Source organism: Heliangelus exortis, chromosome 2 (assembly GCF_036169615.1).
Source record: "Heliangelus exortis chromosome 2, bHelExo1.hap1, whole genome shotgun sequence".
In the NCBI taxonomy this organism is placed as follows: Eukaryota; Metazoa; Chordata; class Aves; order Apodiformes; family Trochilidae; genus Heliangelus; species Heliangelus exortis.
Genome location: NC_092423.1, coordinates 140,041,287 through 140,060,400, shown reverse-complemented (window position 1 = coordinate 140,060,400; position 19,114 = coordinate 140,041,287).

The following is a 19,114-nucleotide window of genomic DNA, read 5'->3' as shown; positions in this document are numbered from 1 at the left end:
TCTGGTCCTAACTGTCTTCCAAAGATGCTGTGCAATCAAATATACCCCAAAATGACAAATCTGAGAATCCTTTAAAGTGTCACCATCAGCAGAGGCTGGGACATATCCTAGAAATCAGTCCTTGGGCTCTTCTGACTATGTTCACCTGCAGAAACTGAGGCATCAGATCTTTTCCTGCTCATCTCAACACAGTGCTTCCCTTTCCCCTTACTCACTGCAAAGAATTTTCCCTGAATAACCCGGCCTAGATTTTGCCATCAAGTGTCTTAGTGCCAACTTACTGTTGATGGAATTTGGTCTGTTCTTTCATAAAAAGAGCTTTAAATAAACCTCCTATGTGAGCACACAGGGTTCAGCAAGCAAGAAAAATCGGATTTTCAAGGGCCCTTGCAGTTTTTTCATTAAAATTAGCAGCAATATTCCCACTAAACTCGAGGACAACACTGCAGACAGTGCTAAGCTACTTTAAAAATCCAGTCTGTACTGACTAAAGTCTAGTCTTATTCCAAACAAATATCAGCTCCATGCAAGAGCCTCAAAAGAACTTGACTATGAAAAATCCACAAATTAGCTCATAGGCTAATCAGCTCTTCAAAGTCATTCTTATTTGTTTCCTTGGAAATTAAAAACAGCCAGAAGAAAAAAACCTTGAAGCTCATGAAAGGTTTCTCTCTATAGCTACATAAAAAAGATCTGAGGATTTAAGCATATGATGAGTGTTCAGTAATAACTGCTTCAAAGTGTGCCCTCTATGCTAATCTCCTTGACTGCGATAGTCAGAGGAATAATAAAATTATATTATAAAATTCACCTATTCAAGTGGTGTCTGCTTGAAGCTAATCCTCTGCATGAAGGTCAAATTCAAGAGACAATGAAACTGAGAACCAGATAGTGCTATGGTTGGTACAAAACACTGCCAATGTTTTTTAAATACTATAGAATAAAAGAATGCCATGTTGAAAAGGACCTCAAGGATCATCTTTCTAGGTAAAATCATAGTTCAGATGAGATGGAATCTTGTCAAGATGAGTCTTAAAGGGTCCACTTGTTCTATGGGGAGATAATTCCAATGTCCAAATGTTCTCATAGCGAAAAATTTTCTTCTGGTGTCTAATCAGGATCTCCCCAGAAGTAACATGTACCCCTCATCTTTTTGATGTGAGGGAGTCTCCATCCTCTTAATTGATTCTTTTCTTTTGGTTTTCATAGATTTTTTTTTTCCTGCTAAGATTGTAAAATGGAGAGGATTAGACAGTTTGGAGAACTGAGGCTTTAGCTCATCATATTTAATCTACCATAAGCCTCTACTTTCGCAATGAGATACCTGGTAACTGGTCAGTGGAAAATGTGAAGTGAGATGGTGGAAACATTTTGGGGAATATTTGTGGGATATTATCATCACAGAATTTGAAAACCCTAGAATGTGATAGATTCTCCCACTATAGACACTGCTGCAATTAGAGCACTCTCCATCTATATTTTGCTTCATATTTCTGCATTTTACAGAACTGATATCATAACATCTAATCTCAGGCACACTGCACAGAAGCTTTCTATTTTGGCTTTTTTGTTTTTTTTACATGACAGGCAGAAACCAGGCCCATTTAAGAAAAGCAGTTCACCTTCTGCCATCTTACAGGATGGTTATTTTCTCAGACTCCCTGGTAGTTAAAGAGCCTTCTGGATTTACTTGAGTATTGCTTTTCATTCAATAGGCAAACAAAAAGGTTTAAAAGACATTTGGTTTTTAATATTTTCAACTCTCTCTGGTTTAAAAAAGCCACCAATCCCTATTCCTACATCCCACCAAGGCTGAGGTATTGTACCTCCTGACATACCTAAAACCTGATCCAAGAATTGGACCATGCTACCACTCTACCAACCTGTTCATTGGAACAGGTTGCCTATGGAGCTGGTGGAGTCACCATCCCTGGAGGTATTAAAAAAAGGGGTAGATCTGGTGCTTTGGGACACGATTTAGTGGTTAAGGTGATGCAGGACTGACAGATGGACTCAGTGGTCTTGAATGCTCTTTCCAACCATGATAATTCTATGATTCTATGATTCTGCTCGATGTTGCATCAAGACATTCTGAAATTACCTCTTCAGCAAATATGTCATCTTATCTCTTTTGTCAGGCAAAAGAAAGCCTGATTGTCCACTTCTACTCAGATAGTCCTAACTATGGCTTCCCAGAAAGTCTAGCAGCAGTGAGATGTCCCAGCTTTTGTCTAGTGAATGAGGCTCCCAAGTCTCCCTGGCATGAAAAGTCAAACCCTGTAGCAGAACACTCAGGACCACTTGCTCTCAAAAGGGTCGTTTACTTCCCACATCACAGAATTGCTTCCAATTTCCCAGTGAATTTCTCTCTTCAGGACTTTCAAGGCCTTTGGTCAGTCAGCTTGGAGGTTCTTGTGACCAAAACTACAGCATGGGCTCCGATATACAAATGGTTCTAGGAAAGTAAAATTAACCTTCCCAGTCGCCTTTGCCATCTCTCAAGAGTCTTTTAGAAATGTGAAGTCACACGTACTTTTCTCTTTTATGAAACAGAAACAACAGTAAGCCATCTGAGAGTCTATGTTTACAAAGAAGTAAACAAGCAAGTCTGATCTGTGCATCAGGAATTGGATCCACCCTCTTCTCCCGGACCCTCTTATTAAAATCTTGGTTTGATGCAGCCTGGCCATCTCCAGGGCACCTGCACTCTTACTGTGGTTTCCCCGGTGTCCATCCTTCCCAGGTTCCCTCCTAGAGACTTGGGGCATCCCCTCCCGGTGGAGCCCACTGCCTCCAGCTCCTGGGGTCGGCCCGGGGTCCCTCCCCCTGGTCTGCTCTGCGCTGCCACCCGGTGCCAGGCGTGGTTCCGCACATGCACCGGCCCCGGCACCGGGTCTGCAGCCTCCCCGGCCCGGGAGGTTTCATGCGGTTCGGCGAGGTAGGAGCCTCAGCATCCTTCCAGTGCCCAGGCTGGTGGAGTGTGAGACTCCCTGGCATGATGGGCACCTACCCTGTGCTGCAGGGACCATGCACAGCAGCAGGATGGAGGATGTCCCACACCTGAGACATCTTCTAAGCTGCTGGTTGGGATGGCCACATGGTAGCTGTGGGTCCAGAGCTCTTCTAGTAGAGAAAGAGGTGGAGGTCATGTGTCCCACATTCTGGCTGAATGTCTTAACCACAGGAATATCTGGATGCAGTGTCTAGGGGCAAGTTCTTATTACAAATGTATGCTCTAGGGTGCTTTTTGGCTCAGGCTCTAGGTGACAAGTATGAGAAGCAGGGACTGTGGATCATGTAGGGTTGTAGGCACCCCTCAAAGCAAAAGCAGAAATGAAGCAGACATGCCTAGAAGCAGAGACATTAGAGTATGATAGAAATAAGTTGGTAAAAACCTCATGCCTGCAAGCTTTATGTACCTCCTAATTTGCTGGAAATGAGTAGATGAGATTGTCTAATTTCTGAGCCGCCTCTTCTCTAGAGTTGAGTTTATTGTGCTATAATTCAATGGCTGGTGTATTAGGAACCCAATACCAACATCTGGAAGAGTCACATTCCATTCCCTGCTCCAAATAGGTTTTTCAAGTGTAAAAGAGAAGTCCACCATCCAGAGACATTCGTAACGACTCATAAAGTCTCAGGCCACACAGAGCTGCACATATAACCCAGTGTTCTACTGCCAGCCAAAAGCAGATCTGAGCCCTGGCCTCCCATGAGCCATAAGTGCTTCCCAACAGCACTTATCCCCTCCAAACTTGAGCTGGTCTGGTTTCATTTGTTTTCAGAGTCAAACTGGACCATAACTGAAAGACATGTGGCTGTAACCTACCTTGTGAATCTCATTAATGAAGAAGAAAAACATGGGCTGTTTTCTCCACTACTATCCAGAGATAAAAATGCAGAAGTAACGATGCAATTAAGACATTCCTGCAGAAATTGCCCTGCCCAGAAACAAAACTTAAATAAAGGCCTTGGGGGTTCTAAGTAGACAGTTAGATATTTAAGACTGTCTTTCAAATCTCTCTGTTCTTCTGTATCATGATGACCATAGATGTACTTCTACTTAAGCAGCTGAGCACCTTTCTGCACTGCCTGTGTTTGTTTAGTAAAAGCAATATTGATTGTGTTGTCTCCATGCATCACCTTTGCAAGTAATGGAGCTGACTACAAATGAGGTCATTAGAAACAGGTGAATAAACTGTTATATCCATTAAATGAGTGAATACACATGCACGTAGTCAGTCAGGATAATTAGGTTCAAAGCATCATTATGTTCTTTACTTCAGACACAAACATAAGTGCTGGATCCTGCCTGGAAAAGGAAACAAGATGAAATGGAAAGCAGTTTTGGGGTTGAGGGGTACTATTCCTTAACATACTATACAATTACTTTATTTCCTGGTGCATTATAATTTACATCACAGTCTTGCCAGCAGAGGTAAATACCCCCAAGACAGACCTGAGGGCCATCACCAGAGCAGCATGGATAGAATAACTTGTACTATACTGCCTGAGCGACTAACATGCATTTATTCATAAGCATTAGGCCTGGGTATCCTCTCAAAATCCATTTAATTTGGAGCAAAAACATTGAACTAACAGATTGATCAGAAACATCCAACAACATATTCAGAGCTGTTAATGCACTTCTATTCCTCTTAAAGTGACATGGCTGTAAGAGAGTAGAAGGAAACAGCAAAAACAGTGTCTTTGCCCTATGCCTTTTTATTCTCTTCTCAGCTACTTCTCAGCCATGGCAAATAAGCTCTAGAGATACCACCCTAACAGAGGGGCAGACCAACAAGCAAGCACGTGGCATCTGGGTGAAAAGTTTCTTGCATCGTGGGACAGTAAAGAGCAGGCTACATTTTGAAAGCAGACTCTGACATCGGGTCTTGCGTTTCGTCTTGCTTCCAGGCTGTGTTACCACACCACATCACACTATGTGACATAACTGACAAACCCTGTTGTAACCTGCCTTAGTATGTGTGTCATGGGAAGGCAACATGCTGCTCGATGCTCGTAAGGGTACTTGAGGAAAAAGGCAATCCAACTATTTCCCCACACCCAAAAGTGTACCAAAAACAAAACTGAACATAAAAAACTGCTCTCTTTCTGCCTGTTCATAATCGGCTCCAAGCGCTCATCACTTGTCCTCTAGAACATTTCTGAAATTCCAGAGTACATAGTGATATAAAGCCACTGAAATGGAGTAACATCCCATGAAGAAAGAGGCTGCCTGTTGAAACCTACTATTTCACATTCAAGTAGGAGGTGGTATCATAGAGCACTCCACAGCAGAGTCCTGGCAGTGCAAATCATCAAGGACAAATGAACTTTTCCACACTGACTCAAGGCATTTCAATGTTGTCTTCCACTGATGTTTGCTCCACCAACCCTCTTTGTGCCTTTTCATCTTCACAGCAGTGAAATCAATTGGGAAGTGATACCAAGTAACTACTCAGAATGTAAGAAGTTCACTTTTCTTTTTTTTTTTTACTTTTTTTTTTTTTACTTTTTTTACCCAGGAGCCACCAGTTGCCTCAGTTTGTGGATGTTCCCACAGATAACATTTAAGCAAGCATTCTCCTGATTTATTTTTTCCCCAGGGGATTTCTAACCTATGTGGATAACCTGTGTCTGTGGATAATGAAATACATTGCCAGTCCACAAATTAAATATGTTGAACTAAATGACAATATTTTTTGCTCTTTCTCATTTTGTGAACTTGTAGCCATTTATCATTGTCCTTGCCATCTTTTAAACCACCGACTCACCTTAAATTGAGTGAAATAAATTCTGTCACACAGCTCAATAAGCAGCATTTTAGAAAGCCTCTTTTTATATTCACTAAGGAGGTATTTCACCTCTGGGTGCCAGCTCAGCAAAATGAGAAGATGCTCCCTTGCTCCTTAGCATAGTGGTGGATTTCATCCAGCAAGAAAAATTGGCTCCTCCAGCAAACAGAATTTAAGTGTGAGCTGTGTAGGCAGAGTCAAGTTCTTTTGCTTTTCAACATCCCTCAAAGCATTTTTGGTCAACAAGAGATACTTGGGGGAAAGCATCACACTGTGCAATATGATGTACAGATCCCACTGCTGTCCACCTGTCCCACCGAAGGCATCATGGTGCAAAAGCAGAGGCAGCTAGTGTGCAACACACTCATTGCAGAAGAATTAAATATTCACATCTTTAACTGCTTATAGTTTGAGGTGAAAAAATAGAACAAGATGCCCACCAAACTCTGCCCCCCCAACCTGCATTACAATGCATTGGGTTGCATCTCTTGTGCCCTCCAGTGTTTGCAGCCTTGTACCTCTGCTTCCTTGCTGGATTCCCTCAGCAGATCATACAGAGAGCTGCTGGTGGGCTGCCTGGCCTGGCCTTGCCTCCAGCAGTATGCAAGGGCTGTACAAAGCCAGGACATTTCCAGGTGCTTTCATCAGGTACCCAGAGTCCTTCAGTGCATCAGGGCAGGCATTGCAGCTGGAGGAGGAGCAGCCCACAGTGACATCAGTTCAAGTGGTATGAGGAGGAGCTCAGCTCCCCCTCTGTGCATACAGCAGCAAATGGCTGCAGGCAGTGTGATTAATGAGAGCTGGGAGGTGCACCTATCTTGATGAGAGATGCAGATGGGATTGCAGTCCTGTTCACATATTTGCAAGGAGAAAGGACAGTGATAAACGTTTCCAGGGAGAAGTGGACGTGACCACAGACCCACCTGCATAACCAGGCATCTCCAGGAGCCCCAGGACACTGCAACCATGGGCAGGCAATGGAGGAGAGACATACTGAGGGCTAAGGCTTGGAAGGAGAGAGCTGACAGTGTTTCCAAGCCAAAGGCTGGATGGCAGCTGTGGGGCTCCACAGTTGGCACCCTTCTCAGCTTTGGGGCTGTGATGTGGGGCAGCCACAGGCCGCAGAAGTGAGTAAGGGACGAGATGGCAGGGGACACTTTGGCTCACGTGACTTGAGAGGCCCCTGTGCTGCTGGCATAGGTGGGATGGTGACAGCAATGGGGCTAAGCAGCCATCTGCCCGCAGGAGCTGGACCAGGACCAGGACCAGCATTTACAGAAAAAGAAATCTCCATCTCCTGGCAGGTGGCCTGCCTTCTCCGTGCTGTGATCTCGCCGGATCACCTCAGAGAAAATGGCTGAGTGCCTTGGCCGCTTCCCAGGAGGGACAGCAAAGGGTGTCTGAGCCGTGATGCCAGGCGGCTCTCCCTCCCCCCCGGCATCCGCCCCGCTCAGCAGCACCGCTCTGCTCGCCCCGGGCACGGACATCAATGGCCCCAGCTCCACAGCGACCCCCTGGCAGCATTTTCAGGGTTCTAATCCCAGCACACCAGCCTATCCCCAGTGTAAAACTCCCACCTGACAGAGAGAAGGCCATGGGGCTCCCACCTCCCTCCCCCCTCTCTCACCCTCTCTCAGCCACTGCCCGATGTCCCCGCACAGCCCTGCTGTCCCCTCCAGGCTGTGCTTCTGATGGGCTGGTTTGGAGGAGGAAGAGGAGCAGACTGCCTTTAATTGCATTGCTAAGTCTTTGGGTTAAACAGTTTTGTCCTAGTGCAGCTCCTACCACAAATCTCCACTGCCTGTGGAGCCCATACTGCTGTAATTAGTATTAGCATTAACTAATTTATCAGGGTTTCAAGAAGGAATACACCCTGAATGATGATGCACATTACAGTTATCATTCCTTACATCTTCACCATCTCTAATACTTGGGGGATTCATTAGAGTAGCAATGTTAACAAACTTCTTCACTGGGCATTCGAGATGCTCATTTCTAAAAGCACGGCAACATTTGTGCTTTTCCATCCTGTTTCTCAGACATTTATATAATGTATTGCCCAGCTTTAACAGACAGAGGAAAAGGTTGGGGAGGAAGTTTACTAACTCCCTTTTCATGGAATTTAAAACCTTCACATTTCTTCAAAATTACAGAAATGAAAATGACTCAGCTAGATGTGCAGATGGTTAGAGGGGAACAGAAAGCTCATAGCTGGAGAAATTTTATTGAATATAATATCATATCATACACTTCATTGATACATATCAATGCCCAGATAGTCCCAGAGCCCCAACCCTCTAATCCAGAAGCCCATGTTTTATTCACTAGGTGTCCAATGTTTTGATGTTTTGAGCCTAGAACAGTTACATATTATAGTAAACATCTATATATACACTGCATTATTCTTACTCTTCCATAGAGATAAAATACTTTGTATTGCCTGTAGCAATGCATGTACTTCTTAAAACCAGAATAGTTTAAACATTGCTATGTTGTCTTTCCAAAAATAGATGTTTTAATAGATGTTTTATTAGTAATAGAATACCCTACTCTCTCTTTCTTTCTTTCTTTCTTTCTTTCTTTCTTTCTTTCTTTCTTTCTTTCTTTCTTTCTTTCTTTCTTTCTTTCTTTCTTTCTTTCTTTCTTTCTTTCTTTCTTTCTTTCTTTCTTTCTTTCTTTCTTTCTTTCTTTCTTTCTTTCTTTCTTTCTTTCTTTCTTTCTTTTCTTTTTTGCTTCTGGCTGGGGTAGCATGCTTGCAGTGGCTTCACAAAATCTTAAACTCTCTAGATACAGCTATGCATCTTCTGTAGGAAAAAAAGACTGCAGACATGATTTATGGGTAACTCTCTCTGTTAATAATAGGGTTAGGAGAAGCAATTTGCAGTCTACTTTAACATATAGATTTGAGGATCTCCTAAATCCATCCTTCTGCTCTAAAGCACAAAAGGCAAGTGGGCAGTGAAAGAGGAGCAGCACACTTAGCCATCCAAATCCAGAACTGCCAGATGAAAAACAGGAAACTGATCCGGTTTAAGAGCAACAGCAAACTTTAAATATGCATCTTGATGCAAACACGTTCTCCATCTGCAATGTTCTGAGCATACACCCTTATGCTTCTCACAATGCCTGGAGGAGGACAGTGGTGTTGTAAAACTGACTCCAAGCAATCTCACCTTCTGAGCTATGGCCTGGCAGCCATATAAATGGAGCAAGAATGACATTCCTTCGTCCCTCACCACTGAGTCACTGATTCCCACCTTTTAGCTGGGGAATGGACACAAAGTTTCTTCTGACCCTGTATTTTATGGCTCCCTGACCCCATTAATGTCTGCACAACCCTCACAGTAATATGGAAGGGGAGAAGCCTTTGCAGGAAAGTGAGTCTCTCATCCTGTCTGTCCCAGCTAATGTCATCTCTGCTTCCCAGTCCCCATCATTTACTAGCCTCATGCCTGCTTCTTGCTGCTGGATTTAGACTCCCTGGCTGGAGTCTGTCCCCGTAGTGCACCACAGTCATCAAATTGCCATGATGCATCCTGACAGTGTAGACAGCACGGAGACTACAGTGTGGTAAGTAAGGGTAATGTAATGCGGTCACGGGGCCACGAGGAGCCGAGACTGGAAGCACAGGAAGCCTTCTCCATGAGGCATTAGAGATACTCATGCAGCCACACTGATTAATATTGCCTCTCCCAAAATGAAATATGCCATCTCAATGTCAGTGTGGCTGAGAAGGCACATCAGGGTAAAACTCCCATCTTCCTCAGACTGAGAGAATGAAAAAAGGAATGCAGAGCAGAAGGAAGCAAGCAGTAAGAGCAATAAAGATTCTAGAGGAATGTAATAAGGATTACTGCCTGTCATGTAGGAAAGAAGGTGGCCTTTCCTCTCCCTTTTCCTTATATCTTTCTAAAGAAAGAGCCTAGGCTGGTAATTCTGCAGAAGGACACTGAACAATGAGCTGATTCAGTTCAGGAAGAAGTTCACATTACAGACAGCAAGACACACAGGTGGAAGAAAGTTCAAGTGGCTCCACAGGAAAACTGGACAAATGGTGTGTAGGGTACAGAAGCTGCCTCAAATAGGGGCCTCTAAAGGTTACCGTTGGCTTTGAAAGCAAGGGGAAGACACTTAAATAATGTACAGACAAAGGAAGGAAAGGAGTAATACAGCAGGTGAGGATTTGGACATGTTTTGGCCTGACTACTGGCAAGGACATTTTTAATGATCTGTGGGAGTGAGGTATTTTGCAGGAATTCCAAGGAGGCTACAGGAACTGGTAACTGCTTGCAGTAGATTCTTTTCAATGGGTGCTGTGGTTTCACCACTCATCTGTAGATCAGGACCCATCATGTTTGTGAGTGACACCAGCTCATGGTTCTGTCTAAATGCAGTGGTTATTATTAGCATCCATGCACTGTGGATGTACACACTTTAACCACTCAGGCCCAGCCTTTGGGAAGAAACAGCCTGTGTTTAGCTGTGTACATTTGCAATGATTCATGAGATCGTCTGCAATCACTGTAAAAATAGTACTTACGCAACTCAGGAGCTACTACTGAAATCCTGACATTATTGGGTCTTCCCCTCTTAGTCACTCTCATTTCAATTAATTTCCATGCCGCCAAGAGAACTTCATACAGAAAAGGCATAAACCTGAAAGAGGAACTGGAGGAGTTAGGAAATGCAGCAAAAAGGGGATGATCATTTCTTTGCAATTGTGATGAGGAAAGATTGCAGCTGTTATTCCTTCTGTAGAAGTGAAATGTGCAAACTCAACACAAAAAAAGGATACAAATCTGTGCAGCTCTTTTTGGGTTTTTTTCTGTATTTTGCCTAGCTGATGTTTTTCTTTCCTTTTAAAATAAACAGCTAATTCACGAGTGCAAGGTATGAGGGAACATATGTTTTTCCACCCATTTTCCATCAGTACTGTCCAAACCTTTCTCCATCTGTATCTGGGCCCAGCTCACAGCTTCTTTCTTCATTTGCAGCTTAGCACAAGTCAGCTCAGCAGCACCCTGTTGAGGACCACTTGAAGGATGGCTTAAAGCACACATAGGCACATGAGGCTTAGCCCTTTCACGTGTAAGCAACCTGCCAGACCTCATCTACTGTTCCCCTTGCCCCCATACTTTGGGGAGTTTCCTGGCTGAGGCCATGTGCTTCCCACACACAACCACAAATGCAGACAGAGAAGGCAGCTGGAGGGTCTGGATAGGGACAAGGGCGTCTTGCATCTGTTCACAGCTACCCTTAAAAAAGTTTCAGAGTAGAACCTGGAGGGACAAATGATGATCCAATTTCCTATGTGGGCAAAGAAACTAAAAATGCTGTTAGACCAATACAACCCATGGGTGTTTTTTGATGCAGGAACTGCTCCCTAATGTGAGAAACACACAGAGGAAATCACGGGGCCAGGACACCAGGACAAGGGCATCTTCATCACAGGAACTCTGTGGATTCCTGTTCACTCCATATCAACTCACACTTGTACTGTTACATACTCCTGGAGTTAGGCTGGTGTGGAAGTTGGTCCCAGCACTGCAGATTGGACTGGATTGTTCCTGGCCAAGTAATATTTTCCTATTTCAAGTCACCTGAAATCCAGCTGAAATTGTTAGATCTCTGTGCATTTGGCACACTGGAAAACAAGGTGTTGGACTGCACCGTCTCAAAATGCACATTTTCTGGGAATTCACTGGAATATCATCTAAGTGTTCAGGAGTGCTAGATGAAGGCCTTCAGTAGGTTCTAGCCATAAAGTTTGCCATGCACAGTGAGAGAAACCCAAACAACAAACTCCTTTATAGAAATCAAGCCTGAAAGAGTACTGCTCAGCTTCACATTTGCGGCAAGGCCAGCATGCCAAATGTAACTGGAAACATAGAGGACGTACAATACTTGTACAATATTTTGTGGTACATAATCCAAATTTGGGTCTGTTATCATAGTAGGTGACAATGATCTAACATCTGCTTGAAATTCACTGCAGTTCAGCTGAGGCTGCCAGATCATTTCTTTGCTTTCTCATTCTTGGATTCGTCCTAACTCTCCCACCTGGCATGGAAAGGGGATTTCAAAGCTCAAGGTTCTCAACACAAGCAAAAGTAGTTCTGGCTTCCCTAAAGGTTAAATATAGATTATGCCTCACTGGGCCAACAGTGTGCCTCTTCAGGGTTACGTGGTAGAGAATGCAAAGAGACACAGAGGTTTTGTAGAAAAACAAGAACATAGCAATCATGCACAAATACTTAACACACTGAAAGATCCTTCGCCTGTAACCCAGGAACAACTGTCAGGCCTCCAGGTGTTATGAAAAGGAACACTCAGAGGGATGCAGTCAGGGCAGAGCATAGAAATGAAATGCAAACACTGAAATGAGATTCTTAGGGCCATCATGTCAGGCTGGGCACATTTTACACATACAGTGTTTCAGAACAATTTGCAAGATTAGATCACAGTCTCTCAGTGTGCATGACCAGGCAGTAAAGTAAAAAGCTTAGCCCCTGGATATCAGGAACCTGCCTGAAAAAATGAGCAACAGCAGAGACCATTCAGGTGTGAAAGAGGAGGACAAAGGGGAGGGGGGGGGGGGTGTAAATGCTCTTTTCTAGTGTTTCCTGTCCTTTCTAGCAGTGTGATGTTAGTTAAGGATATTGGTGTAATCTCACTCCACTCTCCATGGAATGGAGACAAGAGATGTAGCAGGTCAGCATTCTTCTCACTCAGCACTCTTTGCCTCCTGATACTAAAACAGAGATGTCCTTCAGAGACATGGCCTCTGTACCCATTCACTCTGGTCTCTAATGCTAACAGAGGCAAGTGTTTGCATACAGACAGCTTTCTACTGGAAAACTGCCCTTTCCTCTAGATTAGAGAGCCCCCTTCAGTTGGTAATTAATGATCCATGTTTTCTGCACCCAGTCAGCACTCAATGCAATGGTGCTAAACAGGCACAACCATTCAACAGCTTTCTCACAGCTGTACTTCTTCAAGCAAGTGCCCTCATCTAAGAAATCTTAAAAAAAAAAAAAAAAAAAAAAAAAAAAAAAGCCTCAGGATTGCAGAAGAAAAAAGAGGATACCAAGAAGAACAGGAAGGATGAGAGGGAGGGATAACAAGTTAAGAAATATCTGGACAGCCTAATGTGAAAATACTCCCACATGTGAGACAAAGTGACAGAAAGGAAGGTATAAATCTTGCTTGTGCCCCACCTGATTCTCAGTGAAACAGCCTGGCTGAGCTCCCTTTTCCATAATACAGTCATGGCTGCTTAGATCATGTCAGTCAAAAAGTATCCAGATGTAATCAACACCTGAAGCAGCTGAAGAAGCACAAGATACTGGGTTTTCTCTTCACACTGGGTAAGGAGCACACATTCACTGAGGCACCCATTCATTGCCCCAGATACAGAGAGTCCTCTGAGTGTCAAATGCTTCCTTTCCACTCTGCTCCCCAGAAGGATTCCCACTGATTCAACCTCAGAAGCAAGCATGAAATTTCCATGTGGTCTGGGTCCTTGTTGCATCAGTTTCTTGCCTCAAATCTCATTGTCTTTCATTGTCTTTCAGACATGTTCCCCTTCTCCATGTTCCCCTTCTCTGTCTGCCATCCTCTCAAACTGCAGATATTCCTCTGGTCAGCAGAATCAAAAACTGTTTCTGCCCACCAGCCATATTACCTTTCCTTTTAAAGCTGGAGGTACCATTCTTACCAAGCAACACAGCCACAGGGAGCTCAGGGCAGTGGGAAAGCAAGCTGAGGTGTTCATGGCACAGCAGTGAGCTGAACCACTGGGAACCACATAGTACTGGAGGGCCCTAATGAAATACATTGGCACCAGTATAAACCATTGTCTCTCCGATTACAAAATGGCTGTGTTGAAATGACTACCAGGCTCTGCTAAAACACCAAGGTCTTATATACCACTTGTCAGTCATCATTTTCAAAGTAGTTTCAGAGGGTGGGATATGATTTATGCAAGGTCACTGAATAGAAGCAAAATTAAACCCCTCTGTGCCTGAGTCATTTGCCAGCATCCTAACCACTGAGATACTCCAGGAAACTCTGGCTTCTTTGTCATGTTAGCTATCCACAGGGCAGGGTATAGCAACAGCTATACAGCTGGATTTTGCTTAGACAGAGTTATCAGGACAATTTTAAGTGGTGCAGCTCTGAAGCACTACATGTGAGAGATAGATCTCATTTTTATATGCAGCAGTGATGCAAATCACATCATATTGTTGCTCTGGAGTCTATGGGACAGAGGTGCTCAGGAAGACCATACTAACATCACATTTATTCTTAAAGTTGTCAAAGTAGGAAAAGAAAAAGTTGTGAGGTAGAAGAAAAACTGCAGACTCTACAGTTCTGCATGGTTAATGATCTTTCCATGACCTTTCAGTTTTGCACCTCATCTTTTATTTAAACTGTATATTTAGAGCCAAAGGGCTTTGTACAAAGAACATGCCTGGATCCATAATCTTACAGCACTTCAAGGTTAAAGTGAGAGTTTTGGTAAGGAAGCCAGAGGGAAAAGCACTTAATGTTTGTCACTAAGCAGTTTTATAGAGCTGAACATGCAGTCTGCTCAGTAAGGCACAAAGGAGGCTGGGGGATAAGACTCCAGTCTTTGGCTTGCCAAGCAGCAGCAGGTTAGCCACTTCATCACTCAGATTTTGGTACTTGGCTAAGCTGGGAAAAAGGTTACCTCAGCTCCCTGTACTGTCAGTGGAAAGAGGTAATAATGCTGAATTACTGCCCAAACTCTGGGGCTATGGGGAACTCAGGATAATGTCTCCACCAGCTGTAGGAACACTCATTGCTAAAGTTGGGTGGGCTGGCCTCATTCCTTCTGTGTCCAAGGTCACTCCTCTCAAATCCCTCCATTTGTTTGACAGGAGGACTGGGAACCTTAAAATAGCTCTTGAGATACCAAGAAGTATTCTCTTAGAGGAATACACTGAAAGGCTGAATTGAACAGGATTAAAAATCAGCCAGCTAAACTTTAAGTCAATCTACACTTTTCAGAAGTGGGGAGCACTGGAAAGCTTTCTTTAATCTGCAGGGTATTTGCACATCATATCAATTAGCAGAATCCCAGGCTGAGAACATCACTTTGAACACCTCCTTGGGAAATAGCTTGACCTAGCATCCTAACATGCTCATTCCCACTGCAAAGCCAGGACTGAAGTGCTGTGTGTCACTCCCTCAGTTTGCTGGAGCCATAAACTCACGCCATTCAGTCTTCTGGGAACTGTTTTGCCATTAAAAAATGTAAATAATAGTAGCTAAAAAACTAACCCATAAAAAGCTTTGAAGTTTGCTTACAAACAAAATACCTTCATAAACTCCCAATGGTGTTTGTGCTAAAATATTGACTTTTCAGGGAGGTTAGTATTTCTCCATTGCTCATTGCACAGAAGCTTGTTCCAGCTGTTTATTCACATGCCAAAGCCAATAAGTACTGCTGCAGTGTATATAATCCCAGTTTAGAGGCTGCAGTACAATTCCCAGCCTGTTCCCCAGGAAGTCAGCCAGTGGCAATGCTTTCATTAACTTTGGGGAGAGCGAGGTTGTATTTGCCTGGCCTCAGTGCTGCTCTGTGCATTGAAGTGTGCTTCAAAGGCTGCTGAGGCCTTTACAAAGACCTCTTTTGCAAGCAGACTGCTGATCTCTCCTATGTCCTGATGCTGGACTCAGTGCCTTGCACATGCCCTTCAAGAAAGTTTGAATCATTTGGTTTTTTGGGGTAACAATCAATTGCAGATGATATTTGCAGCTGAGTCACTCCCAGCAAGGGCAAAAGGTGACACCAGTTTGTGCAAGTGTAAACCAGATCTCCTCTTGGGTCTGTGCCAATTGACTATGGAGGGTGATGATTTTACCCATTCTCCTCTCCCCTGCATCTCATTCAGGTTTTATTTTGCACCATTTATTTGCAGAACAAGGGAATTTTTTTTTCTTTTTCTGTGACTGCATCGCAGAGCAGCCACGTCAGACCCTGGAGAAGTTCAAATAAAGTGCAGCTTTTGTCAAAGAGGAATAAGTTCTCCTATCTGCCCTAGGAGAAAAGAAAGGAAACAAGAAAAATTCTCTGACCTATTGTATTTCCCTAACAAATTCACCTCTATAGCTCATCTAATTCATTTCCAGCCTCCTAAACATCCTCCCTCTCCACTAACTCAGGAAAAAGAAGTGCCACCCCGGCACTGCTGAACCCAGGCCATCCCTAGGGGTGCAGAAGATGGACCCAACCTGGGCTTCTGCACTGGAAATCCAATACACAGCCAGAAGATCACTGGGGCCTGAGGTCACAACCTTCCTATAAAAATGAGGAAAATCTCCTGCAGCTGACAAGCTCACACACCTGGCTGAAGCAGAGAGGGAAGGGTGCTACACAGCCACGTAACTGCTCAGCTCACATGATGGGAGACATGTGCCTACCAGGTGCAGCCTTAGCTCCATGGAGGCAAAGATAGACCTTCCTTGGCCAGCACTTTCCTCTTCCCTCTCTTCCTCTCAGGAGTCATGCGGCTGGATGAAGGGAGTAGAATAACCCACAGAAATGACAGGACTTAACTAAAAGTACATTCTAGGTCAGTGGTGGAGGTATGACTTGAATCAGCTTTCTGAATCCCAGAAGGCTAAACACTGGAAGGATTTTTGGCTTGCCTTTTTCCTTTCTAGCCTATTTTGGCCTTTTCTCACTCATGCTCTCTCCAATCTCCATCCTCATCCTTTCTCCAGACATTTCACCTCCACTCACAGCTCCAGCAGAAGTTTCTGGAAATTCTCTTTGCTTAGTCCAGACAGAGGACTTTAGGAAAGGTGAGTCAGATTTGACTATAGCAGACTGAACTCAAAAGTTCAGTCTCACACCTGCCTGCTTTCCTGTCAGACAGAAAAATTAACTCACAAGCAGCTTCTGCCCAGATGTAGTAGGAAATAGCCAGATGGGCTAAAAATAATATCCATACCCTAATGGGATATGGAGTGAAGGGCTGGAGCATCTCTTCTATGAAGACAGGATAAGAGAGTTGGGGTTGTTCATTGTGGAGAAGAGAAGGCTCCAAGGAAACCTTACTGCAGCCTTTCAGTACCTGAAGGGGCCACAGGAAGCTGGCAAAGTACTTTCTATAAGGGCGTGTAGTGACAAGACAGGGGTGATGGCCTTAAACTGGACAAGGGTAAAATTAGGTTAGACACTAGGAAGAAATTATTTACTGTTAGGGTGGTGAGATGCTGGAACAGGTTGCCCAAGGAAGCTGTGGCTGCCCCATCCCTAGAAATGTTCAAGGCCAGGTTGGACGGGACCTTGAGCAACCTGGTCGAGTGGGAAGTGTCCCTGCCCATGCAGGGGGGCTGGAACTAGATGATCTTTTAGGTCCTTTCCAACCCAAAACATTCTCTGATTCTATGATTTCAGGATTGTAATTCTCTATTTTTTCAGACCACAGTAAGGAAATTAATCTGATTCCTCATCTTCCCCACATGGCAATATCCCCATTCCCTACACACTGACACATCTTCACCTAGTGACAGACTTCATGCCCACAAACAAGAAAGGCTGATTTGGGATAGGAATGTCAGGGGCAGTCTTGACTTCAGGGACCATAAGATGGTGGATCATGACAGGAGGGAGAAGGGCAAAAAGCAGCATCACAACATGGACTTCAGTTTCTACAGGTATAATGGCATCAAAAGGAAGACTAGGGAAAATGTAGGATTGGTGCTGAGCAGGGCAGGGCACCTGGTGAAGAGAGCATGGAAATGACCAATGTACTCAATATCCTCTTCATCTCACTCTTTACCAGTAAGATTTCCTTCAGGATTCCCAGAGCCCAGAGGAAAGGACTGAAGCATGGAACAATTACCTTTGGTGGGTGAGGACCAAGTTAGGGAATTTAAAACACACACAGAAGTCCATGGTAGGATGCACTCATGACTGTTGAGGGAGCTGGTCAATGTCATCGTGGGGACACTTTCAGTTTGAAAGGTCATGGCATTTTGGGAGGTTCCTGCAGACTGGAAGAAGGCAAATGTCACTGCTGTCTTCAGCAGGCACAAGGAAGAGGAACTGGGGAACTACAACCTTGTGAGAGTCATTTCAGTCCCTGGGAAGGTGAAGGTGCAAATGGTCCTTGAAGCCACTGCCAAACATTAAAGGCAAGGGGATGACTAGAAGTGTGAAGGGGATGACATTCAGTGTGGATTTATGAAGGAGAAATTTGTCTTAACCAATTGAATAGAGATCTACAATAAGATGAAGGGAGAGCATTAGATGTTCTTTATCTTGACTTTAGCTAGGGTCTTGGCTCCCCCATAAAATACTGGGGGACACTCTTAGTGTCAGTAAGTCAGGGGTCAGGGGTCAGTACTAGTCAGGGGTCAATACTAGCCCCAATACTCCAAGATCTTCACTGATGACCTGAATGAGGGAGTGTCATCTGGAGCTGATCCTACTCCTTTGCTTGACCCTGGTTAGACACATATGCAGTGTTGTGTCAAGTGCTGAGTGCACTGGCCATACTGAACTGAATTCAGAGAAAAGTCATGAGGCTGATTAAGGGACTGGAACATCCATCATGTGATTAGAAGCTGAGAGAACTGGAACTCTGCAGCCTGGAGAAGCAAGGACTCAGGAGCATGTTATCCATGTGAGTAAAGACCTGGTGACGAAGTTAAAAAGATGGAGCCAAACTCCTTTCAGTGTCACCCACTGACAACAACACAAAAGGAAATGGGAAGAAATTGAAATGCAGAAAATTCCATTAAATTAAAATTCCATTAAATTAAAATTCCATTAAATTCCATTTGATTAATTAAAATTAATTCAATTTAATTAAAAAATTAAATTTAAAAAAAAAATGTAATATGGGGGTAGTGAAATACCGCTGTAGGTTTCACAGCAACGTTGGTTTAGACTGGATATGGTGCTGAGCCATCATGTCTATTGCCCCACTCTGACCAACAAGTTGGCCTAGGCCATCTCTAGAGCCCTTTCCTACCTCAGCCAGGTCCTGATGTTGTGATACTAAATTACCTAAATTATTCTGTCTGACACCCCAGTTAAACTGAAGAGGAAGGATCTCCAAAGATGATCCTTCTTCTTTCAAAAGGAGATCCTTTAAAAATAATTAATTGTACCTAAGTGATTCCTGTCATGTTTATCTAACTTGCCCTTTAACCTTCATTATATTTGATTATCAGGGTTTTTTTTCCTACTGACGAATCTGAATCTTTTCTAAATATTCTAATAGTGCACTATGCATTTCAAAAATATTAAGTACTCTTTTTGTATTTGGAGAGTG